Consider the following 7,377-nt stretch of genomic DNA (forward strand, 5'->3'; position numbering starts at 1 on the left):
GGTAAAATGAGAAAGACACCTCTAAAAACAACTCTTCAAATTTATAGTTAACTTAGCTTTTCAGTTTCTTCCTCACTAATCTTGTTTTATACAGCATTTTTAAAAACAATATTGCATTAGTAAAAGCTGCCAGTCACAATAAATTACCAATTTTTCTTTTTTTATTATTTTGCAATGATGCTTTGAATACATATTCCTGTAAAGATTAGGCATATAATTTAATTGTCCTTGTATCAGATGAAAAAAACCATGATTCCCCACAGCAGCCTATTGACTCCTTCAACCTTGCCTCTTGAAACCTTACTGAACGCAGAAGCTGATACTGCAGGTTTTATATTTATAATGATTAATTAATTCTGCACTAAGCAATGTTCCTGACTGCAAGAACAAAATCCACTTTAGAAAACATAAATGACAGCTTGCCTAAAATAATTAACACCAGTGCTGATAGAATTGGGATGTTCTCCCTCTGCTTTACACTAGCGTATTTGAGAGAATTTAATTACTAATATTTCTGACTAGCAGAAGAATTGCATTAAAAAGCACTTGATGTGGCAGGATTGAAAACTCATTCAAAATATGTTACAGAAATATAATGGGGATGGGATAAACCCTGGTTAAAAATGGAGATATAATTAACCCACAGTTAAACATACTAGACTATTTCCATTTTTTCGCAAAAAGCAGATCACATTAAAAATAACCTGCATGGAAGTATCATCTCACTTCTCTGCCAGTCAAACAGCCAGGCAGGGTTTGGCTATGCAGCACAACAACCTTGAAACCTTCCACCTCTGTGCAGAACAAGTCAGATAAGGTCAGACCTGGTAACAGGATGATCCCACCAGTGAGTGAAATGTGTGGCTTCACAGCATGGGAAGGACCATCCTTCCTCCACAGCTGCAGCAGGAGCTCTCTGCTCGCTTTTCATTAGGGGGAGAGTTTTGCCTTTAGTGTCCTGAATAATGTTAACTTACAGGCTATTGCACGAGAGGCCTTGAAACAGGACTACTCTTCCCTGGAAGGGGATAGTGGGAGCTTTCTATGGGTGAAATAGCCTTATCCACCAGTTTTAGCAGTGTGAAACTACTTACAGAATTTATTAACTTCAAGTTGCAAGCTTAAGTGGCTGGTTCCTGTGATATAAATAAATGTGGCAGGAACATATAAGATTGCTGTATTTCCCTTTGAATTTCTGGAAAGTTTACATAAAGTTATGGTGAAAATGCAGACTCTCAGCCAGAGAAATTGACATGGAATTATATACCACACTACAGCCTCCCTATGTTACATGTGTATGGTTTAAAAATCAGGGGATGGGCAATGAAATTCCTGTGAGTCAGTCTTTATCCTTTTGTGCAAACCTGTGTTAATCAGCACTGATGTACATTTCCACGTTACCATATTAGTACCAAGGGGTACTAGTTGTTCCCTGGGTGGAGCTCAGCAATCTCAGTATCACTGAGAGGTACAAGTTTATGAACATGTAAATACCTACAGCACACTCAGTTCTTTTTTCTTAGGTGTTTTTCTTCCACAATAGATGAAGGACCTGAGAGCTGAGGAGGTCAGGTATTGTGGTGTGTGCCTCCTGCCTCAGGTAGATTTTCACCACAAATGTCATTCTTTCCTCTTTTATTGGTTAGGGCTACCACAGAAAATCTCAGCATTACCAAGGGCCCATTGTGGAAGGGAGAAAGTCCATAAAGAGTAAATGGGCAGCCAGCTGGCCTATTTTCCAACATGTTCCATCTCCTCTAGTGCCTCCTAGGCATATGTTTTGCCGACACACAGCCTTGCTTAAAGGTGCAATTTTGCATTGCCTGTAAACCCATCCCTCTCACTTGTGAGTAGAAAAAGGGAGAACCAGAAGGATTGATTTACTGAAACAAAAGCAGGCAGATGTAAATTGTCTTCCTAAGGCACGACATTCTCTACACCCTAGGTGGGATTCCTCCTAATAAGCAGTAGGGATTGGAAAGGGCATGAGAAAGCAATCTGTAACCTCTCTTTAGCTATTCCTGCTTAATACTAATTATTACTTAATAATGCAAAGCATTTCTATTTCCTTGTAAATGTTAAAAGTGCTGTAAAAGCATTAACTAGTTAATTCTCAGGACACCCTTAAGAGGTGGGCATATGAGTATTATCTCCATTCCATACTTCTTTCCGTAATAAGGGAACAATTAAAATGAAATTGATCAGCTAACTTTATAGAGACCCTAATTCCTACAAATAGGAAATAATAGGCCTAAATGAGTATACTTCTGTGTGTTTAAAAGCAGTATTCATCAGATGGATTACAGCTGATTTTTCAATGTAATTAACTTTGTATCCAAAAATCAACTTTATTGGTTCACTTCTAGTATATTAAGCACAATAGGAGGGATGCCCCATTTTCTCTGGCAATAATCAGGTTCCCTTCAGCCTTGTAATTGATTCAAGCAGGAACCATCTTATTGTCTAGTAAAACAGAGCTTCCTTCCTATTATGCCTTAAGTAGCAGTCAGTCTGGGAAGAAAACAGTTACAATGATATATGAAGTTAAGACAGATGCCAAATAAATAGATATCTGAGTAAGCTAGAAAGAAAGAATTAAATAGTTTGAAGAATCAATAAAAGGTACTACTTCAGCTAACCATTGTGCATCTCATCAACGAAACTCTCATTATTGTTCTGATCCTGAGTGCCCCAATAACATTATACCCTGCAAAAACATAGCAAGCCCAATGGCCTCACGATCTAATTTGTCAGCTTTCACTTCCTTCCAACAGTTTTTTTATTCTCTCTCCTGTATTCTTTATTTTTAAATCTCTGTATAATAATGCTTTATTATTAAATCTCTGTATAATAATGCTAGTGCACCCCACTGCCAAAGGATCAGTGTCCCTTTATTTTTAAATCTCTGTATAATAATGCTAGTGCACCCCACTGCCAAAGGATCAGAGGACTGAAAAGAACTGAATTCACTGTACCCTCTCTTAGAGAGGCTCAGGTACCGAGTTATGGCAAAACCAGCTTGGTAAGGATATTTTACTTTTTTTGGTTGATTGGTTGGTTGCTTTTTGGTTTTGGTGGTTTTTTTGGGGTTTGTTTGTTTGTTTGTTTTGTTTGGTTTTTTCTTTGTTTGTTTGTTTTATTAAATAATAAGTGCATAGTGATGGTGAAAAAAATATTGTAGTTCTGCTGGGAAATTAGTGTAAGGAAAACAGTACATTTCTGCCAGGTGAACGGATCTCTGAAGGAAGATGAGTGTTATGGGTAGCTAGCGGAGCTTGGACACAGCAAGAGGAATGAGGGAACTGGGTCTCTCCTGGACATGAACCTGATAAGTGGCTCATTTTCAATATCTACAGTGGAGTCTCTGAGAATTGAATCCATAGCAGTGATTCCTGAAAGAACTGCCAGGACTACTCTAGGCTAGTATTGACACAGGAAAGCAGGAATCTGACAAGTAATGTTTTAGCCACAACATAAGGATGCCTGTTCCTTAATAATGGAATGAGCTTTTCTGAAATACGAAAAGTCAGTGCATATGTCCAGTTTTGGGTTCCTTCCTGGTCAGGTTTGGACAACAGACTCAGAGGAGAGGAGAGAAAGGTGATCAGCCTGAATTCCTCTGGCCAGCAAAGAAATTTGTGCTGCATATTCTGGGGCTGAGCTTGTGCTTGAAATTGTCACTTCACACAAGGGAAGTCATAAGCCTAAGTTATGTTTCAACATGTGTAGTGTCTAATTAGACCCCTATGGCTTTCAGGTTAAAAAAATTCCACCTTTCTGGAGAACCTAGAAGCTGAGGTCTTTATTGGTGAAAAACTCTCTATGGGATATGGCTAAAAGACACCACATCCCAAGTGCAATAGTGCTGTCTGCACGTGTAGCTCTCTTATGCTGTGTTCTAGTGAGAAATAAAGCACATGAATGAGCCCTTCCCTCCCAAGCCTTCAGCCAACTCACACCACTGAACAGGAGCAGAGGGCAAACCCTGAGAGCGCTCTCTGTTCTCACGACTGGACAGGAGCTCAAGAAAGTAACCCTGTAACACCAGCCAGTTCCAGACATCAAGCTGAGATTCTCCTCCTCACTTCCTGTGTGGAGACAAGCAAATTAGGATAAGCCATTTGCAGCATCAGTTGTCCCATTTCACTGTTTTGGAAAAGCAGGGGAAAACCCAGGGCCAGACACTGCACTCAGCTGGGAAACACCAGCTTTCTTTCCTCTGAGCTGGGGATGTGAATGTCTCTGTCCTAATTTGGATACAGCAGGAGGCTCTCAGCGCCAAAGCGCACAGCTCAGACCTCATCATGCACAAGGTGTACATACACTTAATGCAACTGCTAGTGCAGAGGAGGGAGCAAACTACTTCCTTTTCAGTGGATTTGGCAACATTACAGTTATTCTGATCTGTTCCTGAGTAGTTTTTTTGCCTTTCTTTCTTCTTTGCCTTTCTTTCTTCTTTGCCCCTTACAATCCCCTCATTGAAAGAAAAATCTGTCGTCTGTTCATTCTCAAAATAGACTTAAGAGCCATTATGTGTGGGAACCAGATACTAATGGTGCCAGGGCAGTTATTTTACTTTGCCAAATCTTAAGTAAGTGCATGACATGTGAAATGGGGAGGAGGGAGGTCTGTTATTTTCTTGCAGCTAGATGTGATACACTTGGCTTCTGTAGCTGCCATCCCCATTTGGCAGAGTGGCACATTGAGGTGGAAATGTGAAATAGTTACAAACAACTTCTGCACTCTCTCCCCGACATGAGTTTAACAGCAAATAATCAAAGGGATGAGTTAAAAGACAATTGAATAATGCCGGTCCAGTTCGGCACTGACCTGCAGCTTGCAGAATTCTAATATAAATACTAAATTTGCTTAACTCAGTCCCTGCTGCCTTCTTTTTTTAGGTATGGTGTGATAGCTGCAGTCATGCAGCCTTCCCATTTCACTCACCCATGAGAGCTGGAATACCAAGTCCATTCCATTTGTCAAAAAGCTTTATTTAGGATAATTTGGCCCAAAAAGTTCAGATCAAGCAGATGCAGACAGCAGGAGGATTGCAAGCCTAAAGCCAAAAGACTTTGTGAAGGAACATAAGACATTGTTATGGGTAACACAGCTAAAATTTCCTGTTTCCTTTACGATATTAAAAATAACAAATGCTCCCCAGAAGATTTATTGACCAGGGCAGAGCATCAAGAGCCGTAGCTCATTCTTGTACCACAATTTAAGAATAAAGAATGATATTTTATTTTACCTTTAATCTTCTCTGTGAAACAGAAGGCCAATTTCTTTCCCATTTAATTTCAGAAGAAGGAAGTCCTTCCCACCCTTTATCTGAGATGCTTCTTAAAACCTTGCTTATTATTCTAAACAACACCCTTTCATACTAGTTTTAAGGCATTGTCTTACTGATTGTACCAAATCCTTTCACGGATTCTGCTCTTGAAAGGTTTGGGGTGGTGGTGTTACTCCTAATAAATATGGATGTAAATATAAACAAAAAATATAAATAACCCCTCAATGTTTTGTTTTTATTATCCAGAAGTTACATTTTATACATTTTTCTTTGGTTCTGCACTGCCCAAATTTTTTTCCAAATTAGTGATGAATACTAATTCAAGCATGGAGAAGTTATTGTTCCCATATACTGTGGCTAGCACAGGTTTTTCCCATGAGAATTTTTCTTGTGTTTTATAAATAAAGATAAAGTCTGGATGTTGTTGGAACAGTGTCCCAGAACTTGGACAGTGCAGGCCTGGCCAATCAGGCCTGGGGGAAGGCTTCTGACTGACCAATCTGGGTGACTTTTGAGAACTCTATATATGTGATGAAATCAAAACAATAAAGGTTATTCCTTCTTGCCACTGAGAACTGATGCATTCATTACTCTACTAGCTGCTGAACAGCGACAATATACCAGTAAACAGGTACTTAGTTAACAAAGTGAGAGTCAAACCCTTTTCATTATTAGAGTGCACCATTTTCCTAGACAGGTCTGTGAAGAGTCTAACTCTGTGTAAAGTGTTACAAAGAGCATAAGAACTGTGCTTTCTTCATTTCATCTGTACAAAAGGTTCAGCCAAGAAATCAGACCAGAAAGGCAGTCAATATCAATGAGACATCTCCTTTCCAAAAAAACTGATAGTTTTCTCTGTCAATAAGATTTAGGCAGGCATTTATTGAATATCATTATCTGCATTTCCCAAAGCATTTTGGTGTAGAAAACCAGAAAACTTTCCTGTACTTAGTTTCCAACATTTTCTGAATCCTGCTTTAATTTTCAATGTCTAAATGATTTAGGATCTTTTTCTTTAGTATTCAGAAGTGAATGTGGCCTGTTACAATGTTTGTAGCTTACTACAGGAGCATTTAAAAGACAAGCTAATAATTTCAGGTATTCAGATAGTGTTTATATCTGAAGGACCTGGGGACGCTTGATCAGGTGGGATAATCTACTGAATATGACTGAAAGATTGCATGTGGTTTCTTTTTTTTTCCTGGAAAACTTAGGATTTCCTTCGGAAAGTAAATTATCAGGATTTTTCTTAACTTTTGTTTTAAGGTGTATTTTTGAGCTTCAGTGGATACTGAAAAAGATGCTATTTTGTCACTAAGTAACAATAAATCAAAACACCTTTTCCCCAGATAGTTCATCTTTTCTGTTTTTAATTGTGACTCCTTCAGTGACTGTCCTCTTACCCACAGAGGAAGCAATTAACCTGCTTTATGAGTAAAGTCATTGGACTAGCAACTGAGAGAAGTGAGCATCCAAGTAGTTCAAACAAAGCCACAAGGTTCTATCCTGGAAGCAAAGGAGGTGACCTGGAATCTAAGCTTAGCCTACTGCAACTAAAAAACCCAAGGAAAAAAGGTTGTGAGTTGAAAGAGACTGAGCTTATTTGGTATAAAATGATGTGAAGCTTCAAGGATCAAGCAAACTGCTTGTAGTTTCTCTCCATTTCATTCTTGGAGAACAGATGGGATGTGCATGGGGCTAAATAGAATAAAATATACAAAAAATATACTTTAGTTTTAGCACTGATTTATTAGCTCAGCTAAACTAAACCAGAAAACCACAAATCCACAAGACCTTGGAAATGGGTAAAAGTGAGGAAAATTATTGTAACCTATAATACTGTCTGCCCTCTTTTCACTGATATAGCCAGGACCTAGCAAGCTTCAGACTCCATTTGACTGAAAGCCTCAATAGAGATGTAGAACCACAAAAATATATGGAATGCAGAGTAAAATAGAGTAAAGCAAGGCCATTGTAGTTTGCTTGCCTTTGGTACATAATGATCTTAATATAAAGGACTGAAGTTTTGTAAGATTTGACAGAAAAATTAGATTTGTATCAGAGGATACCTCTCCTGTCCTCTG

This window comes from Lichenostomus cassidix, chromosome 4 (assembly GCF_008360975.1).
Source record: "Lichenostomus cassidix isolate B80296 chromosome 4, HeHo_3.0, whole genome shotgun sequence".
Taxonomy (NCBI): Eukaryota; Metazoa; Chordata; class Aves; order Passeriformes; family Meliphagidae; genus Lichenostomus; species Lichenostomus cassidix.